The 26,589-nt window shown below is 43.4% G+C and overlaps 1 long non-coding RNA gene across 1 annotated transcript; it reads left to right on the forward strand.

Moving 5' to 3' along the window:
• The first annotated feature begins 1,180 nt into the window (after window positions 1-1,180).
• Window positions 1,181-26,589, forward strand: LOC106722617. The gene is made up of 3 exons (XR_001358627.2): window positions 1,181-1,232; window positions 24,372-24,498; window positions 26,436-26,589. It is a non-coding gene; the product is annotated as an uncharacterized LOC106722617 (long non-coding RNA).

Raw genomic sequence — 26,589 nt, forward strand, 5'->3', positions numbered from 1 at the left:
AGGCAGGTAGTGCCTGGGGCATGTGCCCCACTTGTCCACCCTTCCTTATGCTACTGAATTTACTGGCAAAATTTAAACATATGTTGTTTGATCTTTTTGGTCCTGAGCTGGCTATCCTGGAAAACAGATAAGATATGAAATTTTCACTCAAACTGCATGACTGCTCATTTCCTTTGAAAAAAATGCTGTATGATGACCTACAATATTGCAATATAAATACTCTGGATGAGCAATTAAAGTTTTGGAAATGAAGATTAGTAAATTAAAAGGTACAGCAAAGGAAACAGGAAACAAACAGGAAAAAATGGAGGAAGGTAGGGATTGAAAGAAGGAAGGAAGGGAATGTGATCTTTATTGGAAATGATTTTCTCTGAGCTGTAAAGACTTTTTTAATGGTGCAACCCCCAATTTTCTCAAAGCCAGCAAAGAAAATTATTTTATTATTTTGATAGCTCTGTAACAGAACTGCCCTTGTGAATGAGCAGGAATAAATCTGACCTCTTAGTTGTCCATATTTGAATAACTTCTATTTAAACAAGCCAAGTCTTCTAAATATTTAAAAGTAGCTCAAGGAAGTCACTTACAATCAAGTCCTTTTGGATTTGCTTCTCTGAAGAGTAAGTTCAAGTGGCTGCTTGTAGAGCTTAACAACTTTGGATTCTTTTCTTTAACATATTCTTTCAGGATAAATAAAGCTTTTAAATATTTAAAAATTGCTGCAGGGCATCAATCATCAAATATTATCTTAAGAGCAAGGATTTTTTTAGAGGAAAAGTGGTTAATGGATGAGCTTATACTCAAATGGCTGCAGTTTGAGCCAGAATTTTACAAAGGAAATAACTGGGATATTTTTCTGCGCTGTGTACAGACTAAGAAATGAAGCACAGCACATAAGACCTAGGCAAAAGGTGGCTTTATACCCAACGTCCAGGCTTCTGTATGAAGTGAAGAGGTAAGCAAGTCAGGCAAGGTACCTCTCCTGAGAAGTTCCCTCCTAGGATGGTATGAGAGCCAGGGCTGCCACTGTGTTTAGCTTACTGTGTGTTGGGCATGTGCTTCCTCTGAGCAGCTGGGAGTGCTGCTAGCTGGGTAATTGTTGGGTGATTGTTTCCTGTGACTGACAAAAATCATAACAAGGGGGTGGAGCCAGTCCAGGCCCAGGATGGTATAAAAGGAGACTCCCTGAGTGCCCATGGAGGGAGTAAATAGAGCCTTTTGCAAGAAAGTCACAGGTCAGTTTGTTGCCCCCTCTCTAAAGAGAAGCCTTTAAAGTGATGTATTTCTTTAATTAAGAATAACTAACCTACATATATTTAGTGTAAGTAGCTAAAACTCAGCGATTAGACATATACTTAAGTCCCTTGTTCAACTACAGTCTAGAGTAAGGGAGATTCTGCTAGGGAGTTTACCTGGAAACTCTTTCACCTTCCTTCACTGTAAGGCTGGTGAGAGGAAGTAGGTTAGCAAGGAAAAAACCTTTTGGGACAAAGGAACAGCAAACAAGCAAGCTTACAGTTTGCTAAGGAAGGTCTGTTTGGAATGAGGAGCAGGAAGAAAGAGGCAGTGGATTAAGAGACCCAGAGAAATGGCAGGAAGATGCTGGAATGCCAAAGCCACTGCCAGCTCTTCCTCTGCTTGCACTGTGAGGTCTGTCTAGGCAGGACTGCTTATTATTGAGGTTTCCAGCTAGGTCCTTGTTTGATGCTGTGGAGACTGTGGATTGCAGGCTCTTTCCATTAACATCCAGGAGGGGGAGTACTTGATATGTGAGCTGCTCTCATGGTGGTGTCCTTCAGGAAGCAGGCAAAGGAGCAAAAGCGGGAGGTGGCGAGGCTCCAATGTATCCTCCCCATGAGGACTTCATTGATTTGATGCTGAAGGAGACCTTTAGGACTGCAGAGGAAGAACTGTCTGAGGCAGCAATAGGAAAGGAAGAGGAAATGGACTCTTAGGAAGGTGGAAGTTTGTGACCTCTGGCAGAAAGCAGAAGTCTTCATCTCTGCCTACAGCAGTTTTCCTGGAGAACAGATATGGAGCCCTAAAAACAGAGGAGGAGGAGGAGAAACATGAGCACATTCCATTGGTGGAAGAGGCCAAGCCAGACATCCCTAATGTTGGGAGGACTGAAAACACTACCACTAAGAGGAAGTGATGGAGGATCATGGTTAGAGACTCTGTTCTGCAGGAGATAGAGATATCCATCTGCTTGTGTGACCTGTTGTCTCGGGAGGTCTGCTACTTGCACAAAGCATAGCTCTAAGATATCACAGAAGGATGACCAAGATTGACCTAGCCCTCTGACTATTACCCCATGCTGTTTATCTATGTGGGCACCAATGATACTGCCAGGAGTGAGCCAACCAAAAATGACTACAGAAGTCTAGGTGCACAGGTGAAGGGCACAGAGGCTCAGGTAGAATCCTCCTTGATCCTTAATGACAAGGGGAAGGGTAAGAGCAGACACATCATGCAGATCAATGTATTACTGTACAGCTGGTGTCACCATGGGGGCTTTGGTTTCTTTGTTGATGGGATGTCATTCCGAGGAGAAGGATTGCTAGGAAGACATGGGTTCCACCTGATGAAGAGCAGGAAGAGCATCTTCACGGACAGACTCACTAAACTAAGTTTGCTGATGGATGGAGACCAAAACCTTGAGGAAACTGGAGAAAAAAGGTGACCTGGAGGAGGGGCAACAGGGGAAGCCTTCTCATTCTTCCTGAAAAAATATGGATATCAGCTAGTTACCTCAGGTGTCTATGCATGAATGCACAGGCCCTGGGAAATGAGCAGGAAAAATTGATAGTCCTACCACAGTCATAAAATTATGGTGTGTTTGGAATAATAGAGACTTGGCAGAATAGGTCATATAACTGTTCAGGTAGGGCAGAAGAGGAGAAGTTTTGTTTTATGTAAAAGTGTTTTATGATTTCTCAGAGCTCCAGTATGAAACTGGAGACAGACCTGTTGAAAATCTCTAGGTTACTGTCAAATGAGATGAGAGAGCAACAAGGGTGATATTGTGGTGGGTGTGCTATAGACCACCAGCCCAAGAGGATGAGGTGAATGAGGCTTTCCTCAACAGCTAATGGAAGTTTCCCTATCCCAGGCCCTGGTTTTCATGGGGGACTTGATCCTGACATCTGCTGGGAGGGCAATTATAGCAGTGGGCAGGCATTCCAGGAAGCTTTTGGAGAGTGTTGGGGACAACTTCCTGGTGCAAGTGCTAGAGCAGCCAATTAGAGGCCATGCTAGTCTCAGCTTGCTGCTCAAAAATAGGAATGCATTGGTGGGGAACATAGTAGTGGATGGCAACTCGGACAGCAGTGACCATGAGATGATCAAGTTCAGGATCCTGAGGGAAGGAAGGAAGGAGCAGCAGAGTAAGTACCCTGGACCTTAGAAAAACAGACTTCAATTCACTCAGGAAACTGTTGAGCAGGATCCAGTGGGAGACCAGTCTGAGGGGGCAAGAAGTCCAGGAAACCTGGTTGTACTTTGAAGAAACCTTACAGAGAGGATAAAAGTATCCTGATGCTCAGGAAGACTAGCAAGTATGGCAGAAGACCAGCCAGGCTTAGCAGGGAACTCTTCAGTAAGCTAACACTTGGAAAGGAAGCTTATAAGAAGTGGAAATATGGACAAATACCTAGGGAAGAGTATAAGACTATTGCTTGGGTATGAAATCAAGAAGGCCAAAGTGCAATTGAATCAGCAGCTAGCAAGGGATGTGAAGGGTAATGAGAAGGATTTCTACAAGTATTTCAGTAACATGAAGATCAGGGGAAGTGTGGGTCCTGTACTGAATGAAGGAGATGACCAAGTGACAGATGATGTGGAAAAGGCTGAAGTACTCAATGGGTCTGTCTACATGAGACACTTTATGGTAAAATAGAGGAAACTTAGTGCATAATGAGCATTGCCATCTACACATGCAGATGCTTACTGCACAGTAACTTGCTCTGCTCAGAAGTTTAATTGGGTACCTGCAAATGCAAGTAGCAAATTGCTGTGTAGTAATTACTTGCCAGTTAAGGTACATATATAGACAGCTGACCTCACCCATGTGCACCCTGAACTGTCTATTGTGAAGGAGCAGTTGGGCAATGTCAGTCACCCATGCAGGTAGAACTCTTACTATTTTTATGAGTGGACCTGTGTGCCAAACAGTATCATACTCTGCTGTGAGGTAAGTAAAACAGTACATGTCTTGAGGTTCCTTTAAAAACTAGTTTCAGTTAATGTTGTTGGTGCAAGTACTTGGTCCCATGTACTTTGAACTTGTTGAAAACCTGGTTGATAGATACAGATTGCCTTGGGGAATCTGTGCTTGCTCCAACCTTATACAACCTCTACACCAATGACCTGACACAAACCCAGTCACAGAAATTCATTTATGCTGCTGACATCTGCTCTGCGATCCAGACTCAGACTTTTTCTGACCTAGAATATACTCTGAATAGTGACATTGCAAAGCTGAATCTAATGAGATTTATTTTGACCCAATCCTCCAATTTGTCTAGGTCACTCTGAATCTGGTATCATCTACAAACTTGCTGAGGGTGCACTCTGTGCCATCTTCCATATCATTGATGAAGATACTGAACAAAACCAGCTCCAGGACCAATCCTGGGGGCATCCCACTTGATACCAGCTGCCAACTAGACATCAAGCCACTGATTACTACACTGAGCCCAATGCTTCAGCCAGGTTTCTGTGCACCTTTACAGTCCATTCATCCAGGAAATACTTCCTTAGCTTGCCTGTGAGAATGCTGTGAAAGATCATATCAAAGCCCTTCCTAAAGTCAAGGTACACCACATCCACTGGTCTCCCGACATCCATAGATTCAGTCTCCTCATCATAAAAGGCAATCGGGTAGATCAGCCATGACTTGACCCTGGTGAATCCATGCTGACAGTTTGTAATCATCTTTTCTTCTCTAAGTGCTTAGAAATGCATTCCTTGAGGATCTGCTCCATGATTTTTCCAGGGACTGAAGTGAGGGTGACTGCTCTGTAGTTCCCTGGATCCTCCTTTTTTCCCCTTCTTAAATATGGGCATTATGCCCTTTTCCAATCATCCAGGACCTTTCCTGATTGCCATGAGTTTTCAAAGATGCTGGCCAATGGCTCTGCAATCGCATCAGCTGACTCCCTCAACACCCTTAGGTGCATCCTATCCAATCCCATGAACTTGTACATGTTCAGCCTTCCTAACTTGTCCCTAACCTGTTCTTTTACTACTGAGGGTCACTCACCACTTCTCCAAACTGTGCTGCCCAGTGCAGTAGACTGGGAGCTGACTTTTCCTCTGAAGACTGAGGCAAAAAGGCATTGAACACTTCAGCCTTTTCTGCACCCTCTGTCACATGGTTGTCTCCCATATTCAGTAAGGGACTCACACTTTCCCTGATCTCCTCTTGCTGATGACATACTTGTAGAAATCCTTCTTGTTACTCTTCACATCCCCTGTTAGTTTCAACTCCAATTGTGCTTTGGCCTTTCTGACTTCATCCCTGCATGCCCGAGCAATGCTCTTATATTCTTCCCAGGTTATTTGTCCAAGTTTCCACTTATAAGCTGATTTTTTTTTTTATTTTTTTTTTAGTTAGTTAACCTAACCCTCCTAAGCCATGCTGGTCTTCTGCTATACTTGCTAGTCTTCTTGCACATCAGGATGGTTTGTTCCTGGACTCTCAGTAAAGCTTCTTTGAAATACAGCTAGCTCTGCTGGACTCCTCTCCCCCTCAGTCTGGCTTTCCACTGATGCTAGACCAGACATTCAGCTACCATGAACACTTGAAAAAGACATCAAGTTAAGACACATAATCTTCTTAACAAGTTGGCTGGGTCCCTGTGAAGCACAAGAGCCTCAACCCTAAGGGTGTCAGCTCTTGCCATCTTGTATTCTGTGGAAGAATTTCATAGTTAGTAGGGTTAGAAGGGACCTGAGCAGATCATCAAGTTGGACCCCCTGCCATGGACAGGAAAGAATGCTGGGGTCAAACAACCCTGGCTAGGTGATTATCTAGCCTTCTTTTGAAGACCCCCATGTTAGGAGTGAGCACTGCTTCCCTTGGAAGTTGGTTCCAGATCCTAGCCACCCTGACTGAAGTAGTGCCTCTTGATGTCTAGCCTGAATCTACTCTCAGTCAATTTATGGCTGGTTTTCCTTGTTACTCCCAGTAGTGTTTGGGGGAGTAGTTTTGGGGGGAGGAGGGACTCTCCCGTTGCCTGCTGGTCCCACTTGGCAAGTTTATAGACAGCCACCAGATTCCCTCTCAGCCTTCTCTTGTGGAGGTTGAACAGTACTGTGCACCAGTCTGGAACTGGTCATCACATAGCAAACTTATTGATGTACAGCTACATTCAATGACATGTATCATCTCGTGAACTCTTCGACCAACCCCTCTACCATGGCTCCCAGTCCTGAGCAACATTGTTCCCCCACATATCCAATGCGAAGTTGCAACTAGTAAGCAACTGAAGAAGATCAATGCCTATCCAACCCTACTGCTGTATGAAGATCTTTTAAATCTACCTCTTGCATGTCTGCCATCATGACACCCACTGTGCTTCAAACTGCTGCACCAGGACCACATGGCAGAGACCCTCTGGTGTGAGGAATGGAGGCTGACACTACCATGAAACAAGGTCCTTGTCACAGATCCTATAGTCTGCCCACCTGGCTTCAATTTGACTTGTCATCAGCGGGCCTTGCCGAATAGGTTCTAGAGAGGGCAAGCTCTGTCTGCAGCCAGTGTCCACTGTTGGGGTCTTTGTGACAATCCATACTGTAGCTGTAGCAAAAAAAAACACACTGAGAGTGTTACACAAATTGCCAATTACTCAAATCACGAGTGATACTTTCTAAAGGGGGATAAGGCAGAATGCCACATTTATTGATTACATGAGTTAGACATAGAGGATCTGACACATCATTCATACAAATGCACAGAAAACACTATGCACATCATCACACGCATACATACACACAAAACAGCCATTGTATGCATACAGACAGACATCAGATATAGTCACCAGCAATAGTTGCTCAATGTTAACACGGGGTGGCCGACCCCATGTTCACTGAATAGCTGAGATGTTGTAGCTGATGTTGGTGGTGAGCTGGAGCAAGGTGAGAAGCAGGCACACCTGTGCTCCGGAAGGAAGACAGAAGATTTATCACCCAACTTGGCATCATTTGTGTTCTCCTTATATATGGTTTTCAGTCTCTGTTTTACTTCTTGGGGTTTTTCCATGCTTAGTCTGCGTTTCTAGCAGCTGCTCCATCTGTTCCTTATCTCACATCGAGGTCACTCCAGTTGTAAAAGATGGATCTCAGCCTTGAAGTTTTCTTGTTGCCCACATGACAGCACTTCTGCTTCTGTTATCTCCTTTGTGACCTCAAGCTTCAAAGGGATTCTTTGGCCATTTGTTAGTTAATTGCTGGCTGGTGGTTTACACCTCTGGCACCATATTGCTTACATAAAGAATTACATCTTCTCTCCTTTTCTGATGCAAGCTCCCATTCACTCTTCACTCACCCCTTGCCCATATCTCTCTCATGCCCAGGGCATACAAAGTTCATTCACTTGTGTCAAGCTGGAAGCATCATAGAATATAGTGAAGCAGCTACCTTTTAAAAGACAGAAATCAAATTATTACATTTGTGCTAGATTCAATTATACTAAGAAAAAAGTTTAACAAAATGTTACAAATGCTACAAGATCATGCTAAGGCTATGTGGTCCTATGTCTGGTCCTAAGTAGGTCAACTGATGACCTCTATCTGACCCACCCTCTGTAAAGTGAGTGACAGCTACCTGTGGAGATGCTGAAAGAAATTGTTGTGTTCACACCCCATGCTGGGTGCAGAGTCTGAGTGAATGGGGTCCACTACCCATATAAAAAGGGCTGTGATTGATAGGTCCATGTGTGACTGTGTGGTGTGGCTTGACTGAGAGGTCTGTGTGTTTGGAGTGTGGCTGAATATGAAAGTGGTATGGAGAGGCTCTGAGAGACTGGAGAAGGGTGTTCAGTGAGCGAAATGGTTATTTTGCTAGGATGAGAGACTGGAGTGAGAATTAGGATAGAGTGACTGGTTGGTTTGGCTAGTACACTGTAGAGGCACACTGTTCTGGATTCCAGTAAGCTGTGAGGCTCCATTGATCTTCTCCCTCCATTGCAGTGAATCTTCGCTGGAGGTAGCTAGTAGGGCTATGCAAAATTTCACCCAGCAGTTTCATTTCAATGCTGTTTCAACTCATTTTAAACTTGAAACAGCAAAATCAAAACAAAACAGAGAGCTTCAAAACAGCCTCAAAATGAAATGAGGCAAGTCAAGACATTTCAAAATTTTCAAAATGTTTTGAAGCTCAAGCTGGGCTTGCCTGCAGAGAAACAGAAACTAAAGTAAGAAGAGGGAGGGGAAAGAATGCTCTCATTATTGACTGTGAAGCTGGCCAGTAACTGTCATCCTTCCCTGAGGTCTCTTCCAATCCCAGTGCTCTGGTGGGGAGGGATGGAAAAACTGCATAAAAGGCAGCATTGTTTGAACTGCCCTGCTTTCTGCCTTGGTATCAGTTGTGCAAGGGTGCACCTTAACACACATGCAGTGTTACCCACCCATGTCACGAGTTTTGGATGTCAGAAGCTAGACGTGAAGGGCCCCAGACCCCAGAAGCCCCTGTACCTATCTCCTTGAAAGCTGTCAGGCTTCATGGCCTCAGCAGGGCCTAGCAAGCCTACAGCTTTCACCCTGCTGTTCCTTAACACACACAGTGTCACCCATGTCACAAGTTTTGCTTGTCTGCAGCTTGAGGTGCAGTTCCCCGCAAGCTCTGCACTTATCTCCTTGAAACTTGTCAGGCTTTGTTGCCTCATCAGGGGCTAGCAAGCCTACAGTTTTGACCCCAGTGTGGCTTAACACATACACGTGACATGAATTTTGCTTTCAAGACTTTGAGGTGCAGTTTCCCTTGAACACTTACACCTATCTCCCTGAAACTTGGCAGGCGTCATGTCCTCAGAAAAGGCTTCCATTCCTACAAGAAATTACAAAGTTATGGGGAAGTTCGAAACAGCCTATTGAAGCCTATGGATGAAACATCAAAACAATGAAACTGTTTTGATGAAACAAAATGGAACAGCAGTTTGAATTGAAATGGAAAGCTGTTCCATTGAAACTTTGAAATGCAAGTCAAAACAGAACAGTGACATTTTGCATAGCCTTAGCTATGTTTGGCTCCTCAGGTTTCTTTCCTTCCAGGTGTGTGTACCATATAAAGCAGCAGCCCTCTACTTCCCATTGTATCACCCATTCTTTTTCTCCCACACACTTGTCTCCTAGTTGTGGGTTACCCCTTCCTGTTTGTGAGGGGAAGGTAATCCCTACCAAGCGGTTGCCTGGGGAGCAGACCATGCTCAGAAGACTGGAGACAGGAACATGAGCCTAATGAAGTTCCCCTCTCGCTCAATATAGTGTACCTCATCCTTGAGTGAATATTATATTGTTGTTGACTAGAGTTATTAAGGTTTAGATAGGATAAGTATAAGATAAGAATTATATCATTGTATGGGTAGGGGTCATTGTGGGTTGTTTGTGTGTCTGTTGTTTACTTACCTGTTATTCATTGTAATTTAATACACTGTTCTATTTGTTCCAGTATATTTATATTGTGTAATTGTCCTTATTAATCATAGCTGACTAATTGCCAGGTTAATTGGGTGGTGATTAGATATGCCCTGGTTAATCCATTAGCCAACCCAGGACCAAAACCCACCCCCATTGAACTAGACTTATGAGACTGCTGCTAATTAGGCACATAATTAGGTGCTAATTAAGCCTGGGCTCAATAGCACCATGCTGCATATTGTTGATGACTGCCCATGGACTAAGTTCAGTGGCAGACTACAAGAGCTGCACATTAGGGCTGTGTAAAATGTTGATGGGTGTTTCGTTTCAAAGCTGTTTCAACTCATTTTGAGCTCGAAACAGTGAAAATGAAATGAAAGGGTTTGAAACAGCTTTGAAACTAAACAAGGACACTCAAAACATTTTGAGTTTTGAAGCTGGGCTTGCTTCCACCTAAATAGAAACTAAGGAGAGGGAGGGGAGAAGGACTGCTCTGATACTGACATCTAGCTCCCAGTTTGATTCCCCAGCTCTTCCCAGGGTGCGTGGGCCTCCAATCTGTGTGTAGGGTTTCAGCATGCTGTTGCTACAGGCTGGGGCCGGCAGCAGCCGCTTGGCACAGCCCTCACCAAGTGCTTGGAAGACTGCAGTGCTGCCACTGGTCTCAGCCTGCAGTGGCAGCTTAATAAAACCTGGCACACAGATCCAGGGGCTGTGCCCCCCTGGAAGAGCTGGGGAATTGACCTGGGGGCTGAGGAACATTCCTCAAGTTCCCAGTTGGATTACCCAGTTCTCTGATCTTGTCCCCAACTCTCAGATCACTTCCCCCAGGTCTTCCTGCGGGGCACAGGCTGCCAGATGATGCAGGCTGATAGCAGGCTGCTGCTGCCAGCTGGTAATGGTGGTGCCTCTGGGCTATTTCCCCAGCTGGTAGCACCCTTCTGGAACCCTGTGTGAAGATCTGGGAGCTGTGCCCCTTGGGAAGAGCTGGGGGAATGATCAGAGAGCTTGGGAATTGAAAAGGGAGCTCCAGCTGACTGCTGGAGCCACCCCAGCTCTGGGACAGCACATGGTGCCCTGCTGAGCAGTGCTGCACTGGCACCCTGGTGTGGGTGCCAGGTGGGAGGCAATCCCCACTGCCCCGCACTGCACAGGTGGGCTTTGTCATGAGCCCTCAGAGGCCCCAGTTGTTGCTTCCAGAGTCAGTGAGTGAAAGGAGTTTTTCTTTAAAGCTCTGCACTCTGGCTACAGAGCATGTAGATGACAGCATGTTGCCAGTGCTGGCTGAGGCTAACCCCAGCACTCCAATCTGTCCAGCACAGCCTGCACCAAGTGCCAGGAAGAACCCAGTGCTGGTGCTGTCCCCAGCTGGTAGTGGCAGCCTGCTGTTATCCTACATGCAGATCTTGGGGCCTGCACCCCCTGGGAGGGGCTGTGCCAGACTCCTCCCAGGTGGCACAGGCCCCCGGATCTGCATGTTGGAGGACAGCAGGCTGCCACTGCCACAAAGTGATACAGGATTTGCTTTGAACAGTTTGAAGTGCATTTTGCAAAACCCCTGCATCTATCTCCTTGAAACTTGGCAGGCTTCATGCCACCTGAAGGGACTACCATCCCTGCAATTTTCATGAAAATCAGGCAAGAAATGATAAGGTTATATGCATTTTTTGTGATTTCCCATTATAGCCTATGGGCAAAACGTTGAAACACATCAAAACAGTGTCAAAACAGAGAAAGTTTTAAGGAAACAAAATGGAAAAGAGCTTCAACACATCAAAATGAAACACTGTCCCTTCAAAATAGTGAAATGGTAGTCAAAACAAAATGGTGCTGCTTCGCACAGCCCTATTGCACATGATGTGGGAAAGTCTTCATGAGAGATGGCTGGGGACTGTAACATTTCAGCAGCCAGTATCAAGTAGAGTGTTCCAGAGGTCAGTCCTTGGGCTGGTTTTATTAACTATCTTCATCAATGACCTGGAGGATGGAGGTTTGCAGATAACACCAAGCTGTGGGAGTAGTAGATATACTAGAGCATATATCCCCTATATTTGGCACTGGTAAGGTCACATCTGAAATATTATGTCTAGTTCTCCCCACCCTCCCAGAAAGGATGTAGACAAATTGGAGAGAGTTCAGCAGAAGGCAATAAAAATGGTTAGTGGCTTGGGCCATATGACTTCTGAGGAGAGGCTGCAAGAAGTGGGATTATTTAATCTGAAGAAGGGAAGACTGAAAGAGGATTTAAGAACACCAGTCTTCGACTACCTCAAGGGCGGTTCCAAAGAGGATGGTAATAGCCTGTTCTCAGTGGTGGCAGATGAAAGAACAAGGAACAGTGATCTCAAGTTGCAGCAAGGGAAGTTGAGGTTTGATAGAAGGAGAAAAAAATATCACTAGGGGGGTAGATTCATAGAGTTGGAAGGGACCTCAATGAGCCATCCAGTCTGCTCCCCTGCCCCTGGCAGGGAAGAAGAGTCACCAACCCTGGGGTTATGTGATTCCAGCCAGGTGCCTGTCCAGTCTTGTCTTGAAGACCCCCAAGGATGAGGCAAGCACCACCTCCCTTGGGAGCCCGTTCCACATTCTGGCAACCCTGACCATGAAGAAATTTATCTTAACATCCATCTTAAACCTTCTCTCTAGTAGCTTATGGCCATTGTTCCTTGTCATTCCAGGGTATTCCCTGGTGAACAGATCATCACCTATTTCATGTTGCTCTCCCCTTATGAATTTGTGTGCCACCACAAGGTCCCCTCTCAGACTTCTCTTGGAGAGGCTGAAAAGGTTAAGGATCCTTAGCCTTTCCTTGTAGGGCCTTCCCTGCAGGCCTTTAATCAGGTTAGTGGCTCTTCTTTGGACCCACTCCAGGTTGTTGGCATCCTGCTTGAACTGCAGTGTCCAGAACTGGACATAGTACTCCAGCTGTGGTCTGACCAGTGCCACATAGATGGGGAGAATCACTTCCCTGGACCTGTTTGTGAAGCACCTGAGGATGCATGACAAGGTGCAATTGGCTCTGCCAACTGCTTCATCACATTGGTGACTCATGTTCATCCTGGAATCAACAACGATGCTAAGATCTTTTTCTGCCTCAGTGGAGCTGAGAAGGTCGCCCCCCCCAGCCTGTAGGAATGATGGCAGTTCTTCCTCCCTAGATGCAGCACCTTGCACTTGTCCATATTGAACTTCATCCTGTTGCTCTCTGCCCACTTCTCCAGCCTGTCTATGTTGGCCTGCTTCTGGTTCCTGCTCTCCAGGGTGTTAACTGCTCCCCATAATTTTGTGTTGTCCACAGATTTGGACAAGGTACTTCCCATCCCCTCATGCAGATCACTGATTAAGATGTTGAACAGCACCTGCCTCAAAACTGAGCCCTGAGGGACTCCACTGCCCACAGCTTTCCAGGTTGACACCAACCCATCCTCTACCACCCTCTGAGTGTGGCTCTTGAGCCAATTTGCTACCCAGTCTACTGTGAAATCATCCAAGACAAATCCCCTTGGTTTATTTATAAGGATGGTATGGGATACCTTGTCAAAGGCCTTCTTGAAGTTCAGATAGATAACATCCACCTCAACTCCTGCATCTAAACAATTGGTGGCCTTGTCATAAAAGGAAAATAGGTTAGTCAGGCAGGACCTGCCTGCTCAAAACCCATGTTGGTCCCCCTCCACATCATATTAGCCAGCGGGCTCCCACAGATGTGCTCCTTGATCATTTTTTCTAGGATTTTCCCAGGGATAAAGGTAAGGCTGACTGGTCTGTAGTTCCCTGGGTCCTCCTTCCTCTCCTTGTTAAAGATTGGGATGTTGTTAGCCCTCTTCCAATCCTCTAGAATCTGACCCGAGCACCATGAGTGCTCATATATCCTTGACAGTGGATCAGCTATGACCCTCGCTAACGCCTTCATTACCTGTGGGTGGAGTCCCTTCAGCCCTGGTGATTTGAATACTTCCAGTCCCTCCAAGTGTCTTTTTACCATGTCGGCATTGACCATTGGTCAGCTGATGTTCCCTTTGTTGGTGTCTGTGATGTATTTTGAGGGTTCGTCCAGATTCCTATTTAAGAAGACAGAGGCAAAAAGCACAGAGGAAGTAAAGCACTGGAACAGGCTATGCATAGAAGTTGTAGGATCTCCATCCTTTGAGGTTAAGATCCAGCTAGACAAAACATTGGCTGGGTTGATATGTTTGGGGATTGTCCTGCTTTGAGCAGGGGGTTCCTGAGGTCCCTTTCAACCCTAATTTTCTATGGACATTTATACACATGCTCCATGAGTTGGGGGGAGGGGGTGCTTTAATTAAAGTGGCTCTGAGAACCATTCTAATTAAAACACCCAGAGCATCTCATGTATCAGTGTCCCTGCACTTCAAAATCGCAGCTGGGGTGCTTTATCTAAAGCTTGCAAATGAGCTTCAGATCAAGCTCCCCCCACCACCATTTTGAAGCATGGGGAAGCTGGTATCTAAGATATGGGAGGTTTCTGGAGCACAGTAATTGCCATGCTCTAGAAGACTCAATTATTTGAATCCACTCCATACTGGAATTATAATATATTGGAGCAGCCTCCCTGCTTGTGTCCTGGGAGACTATGATTTTAAGTGACAACAAGCATAGTGGCCTCCATAATGCATTGTTCAAGTTTTCCTTCTCCTGCAATTAAGCCCAAAAGCTCCGTGCACTATTTACTACAGCTGCACTCATACTGAAAAGGTTCCCCCCTTTTTCTGTCTCCACTATATGACTCAGTTTGCTGCTACTTAAGTCAGCCTTATTCTTTAACTGTACTAGAAAAATTCTTCACAGGCTAGTACAGCTCATTTACAGCCTTATACAGCATATGCGGGTGGAGTTGGATAGAACTTTCCCTTCTCATCTACATGTAGATCAATGTATAAGAAAACAGTTGTCTATTGGAAAGAGGTAAAATACTATCAACTGTCTGTGTATATTCATATATGGAAAACATACAGATATACATATCTATATGTGGATGCAAGCTTTTAAATTTAATAATGAGATCAAACACCTATTAACTGAAATCTATACATCCAGCTCAGCATGGTAGACTAGTTTAAAACTTAAGAAAATGAAAATTCCACCCAAAAACTAAATATATATATAAACAATATATTCTTATGACTGGATGTGATGCAACTATCAGAAACAAACCGCTGTCAGCAATCTATTGGTGTTTGATTGGAGTAATTCTAAATTCAGCTCTGTACAGCATAGCCATAGCTTAAATGGATGTCATTATAGTGTCTCAAGCTGTCAATATATTACACAAAGGCAAGGATATTGAAGATTTATCAAGCTCAAGCAATATCTTCACATATGAAAAAATAATATTCAGATGAAAAGAGAAATTTATTTTGGATAAAGAAAAGACTAAATTGAGTTTTGTCCATGTATTTAGCTGTTATGCATTCACTTCTTTGTGCAATTGAAATAAAGTCATATTTTAAAGAGAATCAATTGCTTTACTTTGTTACAGTGCTATTCAGTGCTTTACTTTTTTCAGCCCTATTAGTTGATTGTATCAAAAGTAACTTAGTAAGATACTTAAGACTATTTCCTATAACTATCCTTGCATTTGTGAAGCATATAAAATAGGCAAAGCACTTTTAACAGCAAACCTTTTCTAAGAGGAGAGGGACCCACTGAACTCAGGGAAATGATTCCTGGTTAATTATTAATGAAGAAGGAAGCTGACAAATGAAATTAATTTTAAATATTTTATGGGATCATGCAACATCATGACCTTGTGGCCACATTCTCTAAAATTATTTGTGAAAAGAGTGGAAGCTGTTTCTTGTTCTGATCCCATGAATCTTGTTTTTAATACCATTTTAGTGGAGCTAACTGAGTAGAAGCATTTTTCCCCCTAAACTGAAATCTTTTTTTTTTTTTATTTCTGAAGCCTGCATTATGCCTGTATAACTTACATTATGCTAACATAATGGCTTTGTGCCAACTACTTTAATATATTCTCTTCTTTAGCAATATCTTCCTTTGATGTTCCCTGTGAATTGCAAACTGAAAATAGAGTACTTTTTATTTCTATTGCTTTGTTTAATCTAAGTAGTGGATTGGAACTTTCTCAGCAATATACACAATTTAGAAAATGTACACTTTACCAATAAGTCTTTCATTAGGATTAGTTAATTGTATGCTGGAGATGAAGCTTAATATGGTAAATTACATGTTTCAGAGAGAAGTTTACTCTTCATTTAAACTATTACTTGATATTTCCCTTGTAAAGAAAATTGTTCATAACTAGAGGTTATGTCAGAAGAGTAAAATCAAATAGAATATGAGCCTAAAAAGTTTTCTGGTTAAAATATATCAAGATCTGAAGCTTTTAGGTGTACAGCTGGGAGCTGTACATCTGAGGTGTAGGAACCAAATCTACATACCAGACAGGAGCTGAGGCAAGGTTGGCTGTAAAAGCCAGACTGGTACCAGTGGAGGTTGCCATTCTTGCAACCTCTCCCCAAGTGGGTGCCTGGTGCTGGTGCTCTGTTCACCCACGTGTTGTTATGCTACTGGGCTGGGTAAGTTCTCCTGTTTTGATTACAAGAATTCAACTCTTACCTTTTGTTAATGTTCAAACCAATAACAACAACAACATTATTTTGAATTCTACCTTTTAATTATTATGAAATGTTGTATCTATATCTGAGATCTTGGTTATGCACAAAGTTGCTGAATGTGTTTTTTCTGTCAAATAAGATTGGCTAATCTACAGGTATAGACACTGTTTCTGTATTATATCTGCCTTATTCGAGGGGTTTAGTATAGAAAAAGGAGAAAATATTTTCTATTTCCGTTCACTATGACAGGAGTAACTGCAGTTAACATTATACATGAAATGGTGGAGTCCAAAATGTTTATTGGACATGTGTAGAACAATATGAAACAAACTTAAATACTTTATGCTATTACACGTGTGATTATAACACAGCAAAACACCTTCCTCACTAATATCTATGGCAGTATTATACAAGCAATTTCTATCACTTTATTTGCTTTCACCTATGAACCAATGAATTAATGAAAATGATAATGTGTGCCTTTTGAACTTGCATCATATTTATCCATAGTTTCTGTGGGAGGTGATTCCACAGTCTTGGATCAGCTCCAAATGATACTTTTCTCTCCTGCTTGAAAGAACTTTACCTTTGCTGAGGAAAACTGTGCTTGAGCAGCAATTCCCTTCATAGGGTGCTATGAGAAGGTGCACTAATTTAGATCAAGATTGGACTAACCTAATTTGAGGAAAAGATTAACTTGCTTTTACAAATGCCTGTATGCATTTGTAGTGCAGCTCTATGGCTGGGTAAACCCAGCCATTCACCCCAACCCTGGGGATTTGCTATTTCCACTCTCCCTGACCCTGACCAGGTTATTTTTAGCTCCCCTGCCCCCCAGACCAAGAGATCCATCCCCCTATGCACCTCCTCTCTCAAACCCACTAACTCCTGTGATTCTCACAAGCCCCACCCTGCAGATCTTCCAGCCCCGCCTCCCCCCTGCCCATAGACCTGCTAGCAGCTCCAATTCTGCCCACCCCTTCATCCACCCTCAGTTACTTAAAGGGTGCAGACAGAAGTGATAATTTGCACCTGATCTGGTCATAGAAAGCAGTCTATAGCTGTGACCAAACACAAGTGCATAGCTGTAGACAGCTTCAAAAATAGCCTATCAGATGAAAATCTGACCCCTCATTAGATGAGGTACCAGATAAAGAGTTTTCAAAATGCAGCATCTTTTATAATTTGTGACTGGGAGCTCCACAGACTGTCACTCTTTTTAGAATGGAAGGGAGAAAGGAAGCAGAGAGGGTTCAGCCTGAGGTTTTTCCATTCCCCCAGAGTGGGGTGGGTGTATTGGAGTCCCTTCAAAGTGGAGGGTCTCCAAGTCACCCACCCCACCCTTTAGCACCAGCTGGGGTGCCCCAAGAATGAATTCCCTCTGCTGCCTTCCCCATTCTAGAAACAGCAAGCTCTGGCAGAGAGAACTATAGTCATTGCTACGGGAACCCGGCTACAGACTCCCAACCTGCAGTTAGATTCCTCTCCCCCTGGAACCAACAGGGAACTTCTGTTTGGTTTGGGGTAACATTGTAACTCAGAATAATTTCTGCAGAGTGTCTGACTTACAACTGGGAGCTGCATTTCTTTCTTCGCCCGCAATGGTTTCCCCATGCAAGTCCCTGGAGCAGCAAATGGCTGTGCATGCTGCTCCCAGTCTACATTTAGGCAGCTTCTAAAGCAAGCTCAATGAACGTAAACTGAATACCGCAAACAGCTGTATACACTCATAGCAGTTGGGGCAATTTTCTTCATATGCTATATCTAATCTTCTTCATATCCCACATGTAATCACTGAGTGCCTTGAAAATAAGGAGTAGTGAATAATGCTTTTCACCAATAGGTTCATTCTAGAAACTAGGATATGAGACTTTATAAATGGATGAAATGAGGGACAGAAAGGTTAAGTGACTTGTCTATGATCACCCAGTGTGCTAAGTTTTCCATAGATTGTTTTGAATTCACAAAGAGGCTCTGAGAGTTTTAGATTTTGCATGTTATATTGTTAAATTATCTGAAAGGCATAAAAGTCCCCCGAGATGAGAATTCTATAAGCTGCGTATCTGAAGAAGAAAATATGGCATGAGTACAGCATATTATATCATTCACATGAGGGTAACATTTATGAATAATGAATAAAATACACAGACAAGGAACAAATATATAATATTGTGTGTGTGATATAGATATATAGGTATATATATCACACACATCTTTATACATATATGTATCTCAAGTACTTGCACACAGCTAATCAAACAAGCATGAATGCAATGTCCATCAAAATGAAAATAAGACAGAAAAACGCAAGATATTTTCATGAAACCATTTTTTTTTTCTTTTCTTGACTGTAGTTAAATATGAAGGAAATTAAAAGGAAAATGTGCCTATTGATGTTCATAGTTGTAAGGAACCAGACAATCACTTTATTTGTTTTGTTTGAAGAATGAGGATGGGAGGCTCTGTTCATACTCTAAGCAACAATTTCAGCCTTTCAAAATGAGTTTTTGTGTTTGTAATTCTGACTAAAGACTTCTTTATCTAAGGCACTGGACCATGTAAATAATCATTTATACTGAGTGTTTCAAAGATTTAACTGTTCCCCTGTATTTTTCTTACTCCTTTACTATTCATGCAAAACAAATATTTTGATCGGAGCTAGAACGAACATTCGTTCAAGTCACGAACAATGTATGGGAGGCATCTCAAGCTGCTGGAGAAGTACTATCAGCACTGCCTGCAGAAGATCCATCAAATCCAGTGGAAAGATGCATGCAAAGTTGACGGTAGATTTTAATCTTAAATATATGAAACCAACCCTGAGAGATACCATTGTGTAAATGGAAATGTCCAGGATAATGGGTTGGATACAATTCTACAATTGTTAGGCAGAATAAGGAAATTATGTGCCATGTCCTTAATTTTTTTTATTAACCTAGTAGTATAACAAACCAAAACAGGGACGGATCCTTGAATACTGTATCTTGAATCTTAGACTGTTATAGATAGACATATTTGTTATTTTGCAGAATTTCATCATAAATCAAAGGTAAGTGAACACAGGTTATTTCCCAAGAAACTCTCCCAAAGCTCTCCTACTATGGCAAAGCCCTTCTAACAATAACCTTGTTGTTATAATTCTGAGATTCTGATGTTCTTAGCCCTATGCAAGGAAATAGGATCTTTTTCTTTCTGGTAGCTCACACACCACCTATACAAATCCAATTTATTAATCAGTATGACAGTTTAATTCCTAGTTAATTGTACCAGGACATTAACCAAAGTCTAGGGAGAAGGTGGGGAGGGTCTGTTTTCCATTCGCAAATTTTGATTTCCATCAGTGTGAAGGAGAGGAGAATTGGGCTTCATATTACTAATTGCCTTCCCTACCTGAAAACTTTGTGTTTAATTGGACCATCTGGATCACTACTTCATATATTAGGAGGTTGAAGACAATTTAATGGAAGGCAGGCTGATAAGTATGAGCTAAAAAAATGCAGAAATAGATGGAAATGGGAGTGGTATAGCAGGACAGAGATAAAGGCACATTTTGGGTATGCAGAGATGAAGTGATCCAGTTTTTAAAAAGAGTGAACTATATCCTACCCTTACTATATCTCACATACCCATTACTTTGGTCAATTCTGGCTCTATGCCTTTGTTGAACAAAACATTGCACTGACTTTCATGTTCTCTAGTATATGAACAAATGTCATTTACAAACTCTCAGCTGAAGCCAGTAAATTTTCTTTAAAGTACAGCCAGCTCTCCTGGACTCCTCTCCCCCTCAGACTGGCTTCCCAGGGGATCTTGCCCATGAGTTTCCTTAGCAAGTCAAAGTCTGTTTTTCTGAAGTCTGGGATCCTTACTCTGCAGCTCTATATCCTTTCTTTCCTCAGGATCCTGAACTCAATCATCTCATGGTTACTGCTGCTGAAGTTGCCACCCACTTCTGCTTTTCCCACCAATTCTTCCCCATTTGTGAGCAGTGTCGAGGCCGAGGGGCTGTGGCCAGCAGCCCGGGCACGTGGGCCGGGGAAGTCGGCACGGCGAACTAGAATTAGGCACTGACATGTGGAGGTTGATTAAAGATTAATTTACTTACAACGTAGATGGTCGCGGTGCAGGCAGGAAAACTTGCTTGGTTACAGTTGTAGACAGAAGAAAAGAGGAAAAACTCGAACGATGAGAGCTCTATAAACGATACGAGAGTCTGTGCTGTAACTCTCAACGAGCGCGCAGGGCAGGGGTACATCAAGGATCATCCGGTGACGGGGAGAGACTCTTGATGGGTGATCAAACCACCATTCGGTCCGAGATTTACGTAGAAATCCACGAGGTAATTGTGGACTCCTTGCCAGAATTCTCACAGATTTCTCCCGGAATTCTTGGAATCGGGGTTCTCAGGATCCTCCTGAGATTCTCGGAGATCTCCGACTTGGGCGGAAACTGCTCAAGCCTCTTATACGGCTAGCAAGCCAATCGCTAGCCGCCACGTGGGAATAATTTAGAAACAGCCAATAGTGGGACACAAATTTGCATGCGAGCGGTGGGAACTCCTTTGCACTGGGGTTTTCTCTCTGCAGCTGAGAATTGCACCGTGCAAAGAAAGTTCCATGTGGCGGGAAATAATTCTGCAGTGCCGAAGCACACACAATCATTGGGTAATGACAAGCAGCAGGTCAGAAGGGCACAGCCCCTAACTGGCTGCTCCACTGCTTGTAGCAGGAAGTTGTCCCCAACATTCTCCAAAAACTTTGTGGATTACCTATGTGCACTGCTGTATTGTCCTTCCAGCAGATCTCAGGGTGATTGAATATAAATGCGTGTGTATGAATGTGCATGAAAGAATTACTGTTTTATACATGGCCAACCCAATTCTTAGATTTGGCCAACCAAAGTTGCAGTTTCTTCAGAATGCACATTTTTTTTTTGATTTTTAGAAAGCTATTTGTCCTTTACTCATATTTTTAGTTTTCCACTTTTCAAATCAATGTTGTTTGAAGACCTTCTTGAATGATCTGTTTAAACTATGCTGCCATTTTTTGATCCCAAACCTTTAAGGTCAATGAAAAGCCTCCCGGCAGTTTGGTGTTTTTACTTAGGTTGCTACACTAACCTAAAACCCATCTGGCTAAAGATGCTTTAACCAGATAGAATAATGGCTTTGCTTAAGCCACTTACAACACCGCATGTGTTTTCTGTGTTTGCTCATGTGGCAGAGCACTTTTGGGTGCCTGCCACTTTAAGGGCTTGTACAGGCTACAGGAGAGCCTGCAGGTGGGAGCAGCAGAGGGACACCCCCTCCCTTGGACACATTTTAAGGGGGAAGGTGTGTAGCAGAGCACCTTTGGGTGCTTGCCACTTTAAAGACTTGAGCAGGCTTTGAGGCAGCCTGCAGGTGACAGCACTGTTAATCAGTTGGTCACATGACAGCCAGGAGGCTGGCTGACTAGAGCAGGGCTAAGCAGCCTCAGTATAAGAGCAGGCCCTGTGAAGCAGGGCCAGCAGTTGCTGCAGAGATGCTGCTGGGTTAACATCACCCAGCTTGAGATCTGCTGCTCCCAGGAACATTCCAGGGGTCAGAATAGGAGCTACGGGGAAGGAGGAGGTTCCTACGGACCCAGCAGGATACCAAGTCCCAAGGAAGTGGCTGTAGGGGCTGAGGAGCTGTGGAGAGGCCATGTACATGTAGGCCTAGAGAAGGCATAGGCCAGCCTAGGATGGGGCTTAGAGCGTGTGGGCCTACGGAGGAGCTTGGCAAGCCCCTGATTACCACTGGTGGTGAGGGTAGGGGCTCAGAGGAGCCCAGTGGAGTGAAAGGCTGCTTGATATAAGATTGGTGGAGCACCAAGCAAGCCCAGTGTGAGAGACAACTGCTGTAAGATGGGGCCAGGGGGTGGATCCCTGTTATATAGGAAGTCTAGTCCCTGCTAGACTGAGGCCAAAGACTATCTACTGGTCAAAGCAAGGAGGCCAGGGCTAACAGGCCAAAAGACAAGTAATCCCATCATGAGGGGGAGACCAGCTGCAGAGAGCTACTGGCACCCTGAGGCCTAGAGGCTGAAGGACTCCTCGATGGGGAAGACATTACTGCCAAGACAGGATAGGTGGTCAGCAGGCCAGCATGCTGGAATGATGGAGGCTGAAGCCCAGCCTCTTGTTGGGAGGTAGCCTATAAGAAGCCCGAGTGGGATGGGTCCAAAGACTCAGGGTGAGGTGATGGGGGGGGCTGGAATAGAGTTCCCAGGAGAGAGTACAGCCCTGGAAGAACCTCAAAGAGCCCAGAGGGACAAAGAAGGATAAGGACAGGTAGGCTGCACTGGTTTTGGGGAATGACCTAAAAATATACCCTGCTGGGGTTGGATGGTGTGGTGGGGCTGCCTGTGGTGGGGCAGTCCCCATGAAATGCAATACCAGTGCCTCCCTAGTGAAAGGTGAGTATGGGGCACTGGAAAGCTTTGGCCCCCACTGTCTTGTGGGTGACCCTATGGAGAGCAAAGGCTAGGGGAGCACACCCTGAAAGAAAAGCACCAGGCTTGGGTGATAACACGGGGGCCAGGAGGGCCCAAGGCCTAAATGATAGTGAAGCCTAATGGAAAGCCTGAGTAGGAGTGAGGTCCAGGTATGTCAATGGACACCTGAGGCCTGAGTGGGCTGTAGGCAAAGAGTGGGGTCCAGGCAGATTGACAGACACCTGAGCCCCAAGGGGCATAAAGCCCAGAAGCCGCAGTGAGGGGGCAGAGTAGTTACCCCAGGGAGGGGGCAGAGTGTGAGGGCCTAGGAGGCTGATGAGAGGCAAGGAGCCTGAAGCATGTATAGGAGTGGAGGCCCCAAACAGGTGGCATGTGAGCCAGGCACATCTAAGGATACCTGAGGCCAAGTTGAGCCAGAAGCCAAGCCAAAGTATGTCCAAAAATGTCTGAGGCCAAGTTTGGGCCAGAGGCTGCGTGCAGCCCAACAATGGGGCTGGGGGAGTTGAAAGTGATCTTTTGGATGCCATCTGCAAGGCATAGGATACAATAAAGGGGAGGTCAGAGCTGTGTATTATGCCCCTGGCATCAAGACATTAAATGGGCAGCCTTCCACCTGGAAACAACTTCTCTTTAGTGACACCAAATGCATGGCAGTCGAGTTAGGTAGGCAGATTGCCCTAGGCAGGTGGATGGGCCGACATTGTGACTGGCCCCGTCACAGTTCACAACTACCTACTACCCATAGTACCATTCAAGTAGTGTGTCTCTTTTTCTCTCCCATGGTCTTTAGGTGTACTCATGCAGAGGTGTATGCACATTCATTCTCAGATGAAAATGATGCTGTGAGAGAGTTAAGGTTGAGAGTAAATATCAAGTAAAAGGTTAAAAAAATGTATTACAGAGAGAGAGAGAGGTAGTGAAACCATGTTAGTCTGAAGTCAGGCAGAAAGCATAGCAGGATAGCACCTTAAAGCAGTGATTCTTAGCCAGGGTGTCAGGGCACTGAAATGCCACCAGATCCTTTGAACAGTGCCACAAAATGTGAGGGGATAAATTAAACAGAGAAATATAGGCTCAGGTTTGCCCCTACATGGGTGATTCCCCTTGCCCACTGCCCAGCTCCCCTGTAAGGAGGTAAACATTGTAATATAAAAATTTAGATTTTGAAATTGGGTACTACTCAATTCACAAAAGTTATGGAGGGTGAATCAAGTCCAATGATGAGTGCCTCGAACACAAAAAAAGTTAAGATTCCCTGCCTTAAAGGCTACCATTTCAGAGAGACATAAGCATTTACTATAGGCAATAGCCTGCTTCCTCAAATGGTAAGGTGTGGTAAGGCTAGCCTCCAAGGTGCTATGCTGCCCTGCTTTCTATATTACAGGTATGTTCCAATTATCCCCCAAAACAAGAATCATACACCCAAAAGAATCAGAATTAATATTGATTTTAAAAGAATCCAAGCATATTAACTTGCTGAAATACACAATTAATTCAGAAAAGCAAGCTTCATTGCACCCGGTAGTGACACCATGCAATAATGATGCACTTATGATTTATGCATAAAAGTATTTGTATGCTCAAACTGAATTAAACATTTTTAAGGAACATTAAATATATGCATTTATTCCATTTCCTCTCTCATTGTATCACTACAGGGATTTGACCCTTCTCCAGTCTTTAGCTGGCATCAAGGCAAAGGTGGGCATGTACAAAGCCATTCTGATTTGCAAAGGTGGTGAGACTTTGGGACTGATGAATAAATGCTTCTGGCTCTTAGGCAAGGTATGATGCTGTAGAAGCTGAGAACTCTGCTCATTTCAGCTAATGGTAGGGAACAAATACAGATATATATCTGCACTCCATGCTGCCTGTGTTTTAGCCTGTACTATACATTGTTTTACATATTTGTGTGTACTCTAGACATTTTCAAATTGGTCAATATAAAGTATGTCATGTTTTGATACCTAATATGGAAAAACCCTACTTTTTTGCTTTGGGGGTTCAATTTTTTTCTTCTTGGGGAACATTTGGATGTGATTTGAAGAGAGTATAGCCTAATATGGAATTTGTTTAGATAAATATGTTAAATGTGTATACAACATGTTATAGTTCTCTATATGACAGATTTTGTTCTTTTTAGAGCCTTTTTAATTATACAGGAGGTTGCAGGATATCAGTGAATCAAAGGATATACAAGTTTCCCTCACCAACCACTGGGGTTAGGTTCCTGAATATTCCCACAGTTGGCAAAACCATGGTTGGCAAGACAAAAGGCTTATGGGGAAAATGGCAGATGGCGGGCTGATGCGCAGTCATGGAAAACCGTGGTTGCTTAAAACTGTATACCCTGGTAGCCAAAATGGTATATAGACTATTAAGCGTGGATACTCAAAACCGTGGTTGGCAAAACCATGGTTGGTGAGGGAAACCTGTACCTCAGAACAAAAGGATTTTTTTTTTAAATGATAACCATAGTACTTGCAGTGTTAACTCTGGAAATTATGAAATGCAAGAATCTTCCCATTTAAAGGTTCATCATGCATTGTTAAACTGTGATATTTTTTCTCTTTTTTGCCAGTGGATTGCAGCATAAAATCAGTGTAGTCTGAATTAAAATGGTATATAAATAATGTATTACTCTTGATATATTATAGTGGGTATTTCCACACGATTTTGCACACAGCATAAATTTCCTTGTAGGTCTTTGAAAGGATAAACATGTCTTTAGTTGTTTTAACACCAAATGAGGTACACGTATTAAAAGGAATTTTATGAAACCTAACAAAGCTCCCCTCCCAGCCTAGAAAAGTCTGAAGAATACAAACAGTATAATCTTTTTTTGCACCTTCTCCTCTAACATACTATCTGCTGTCATCTCCATAACTTCACTGGAGGCTAACAAAATGCAGAACCTTGCAGGATTAGATCCTTTCAGGTTTAGCATCTCCCCCCTCCCCCGCCCCCGATAATTGATCTGAGATATTGTTCTATATTCAAGCTATTCGTTAGCCCATTCCCATGTCCTGAAAAATATCAACTATATGTGAAATACTTATTAGTTAATCTGAAAGCTTCTCTAATCATAGTCTTTTATCACACATTAATTGAACATTGAAATGATTATAAACTTAAAATAACCTTTTCAAGAATCCTAACTTTTTAGCATATTTAATACCAAACATCTATGTCTCATAGTTCTTTTGTCAGATGAGTCATGTAAGGTACCAAGTACATTATTTATTCACTGACTGATTTGTAGGACACCATTTATTTTAATATTTATAATATTTGATTGCAGGAGACCTGTGTGTTAAGTTGTATTATGTATTCAGCAATGTTTGTAAGAGCATATGATTATTTGATTAGTCATTCTTGCTTCTAATGACAAGGAGCAAGACATTTTCTCTTTATCTGCTGTGCTGATTTTTTTGTTTTTAAAGTTTTGTTTACAAATCTTTCATATCCTGTCTTTAATCAATCTCTTTCTGTCTTGTGTGGGAAATTTATTAATCTCTTGAAGAAGGGTTAGATAAGATCCTCAGTAGAAAATTCTTAAACCTGAAAGGCAAAATCTTTGTATGTACACTTTTGACAAACTCAGTTAGATGAGCTAAATTCTGATTAATGGAAGTTCTTCTGCTCACCAACTTCAAGCCTGAATTTAACCTTTCATTCCTTTGTCTTGCCAGTGACATTGTCAGTTGATTTTTTTTTTTCAGGATATGTTTACCTTGACCCCATATCACTCTGAAGACCACTACTGAAAAATTAAACCCTGCTTCTGCACTATGTACCCCAAATCCAGAACATAGGATACTCCAAGGTGCTGCCACCACCCCGCTGAGATCTATGTCGCTTCTGAGTGGTGGTAGA

This window comes from Alligator sinensis, unplaced genomic scaffold, assembly GCF_000455745.1.
Source record: "Alligator sinensis unplaced genomic scaffold, ASM45574v1 scaffold631_1, whole genome shotgun sequence".
Taxonomy (NCBI): domain Eukaryota; kingdom Metazoa; phylum Chordata; order Crocodylia; family Alligatoridae; genus Alligator; species Alligator sinensis.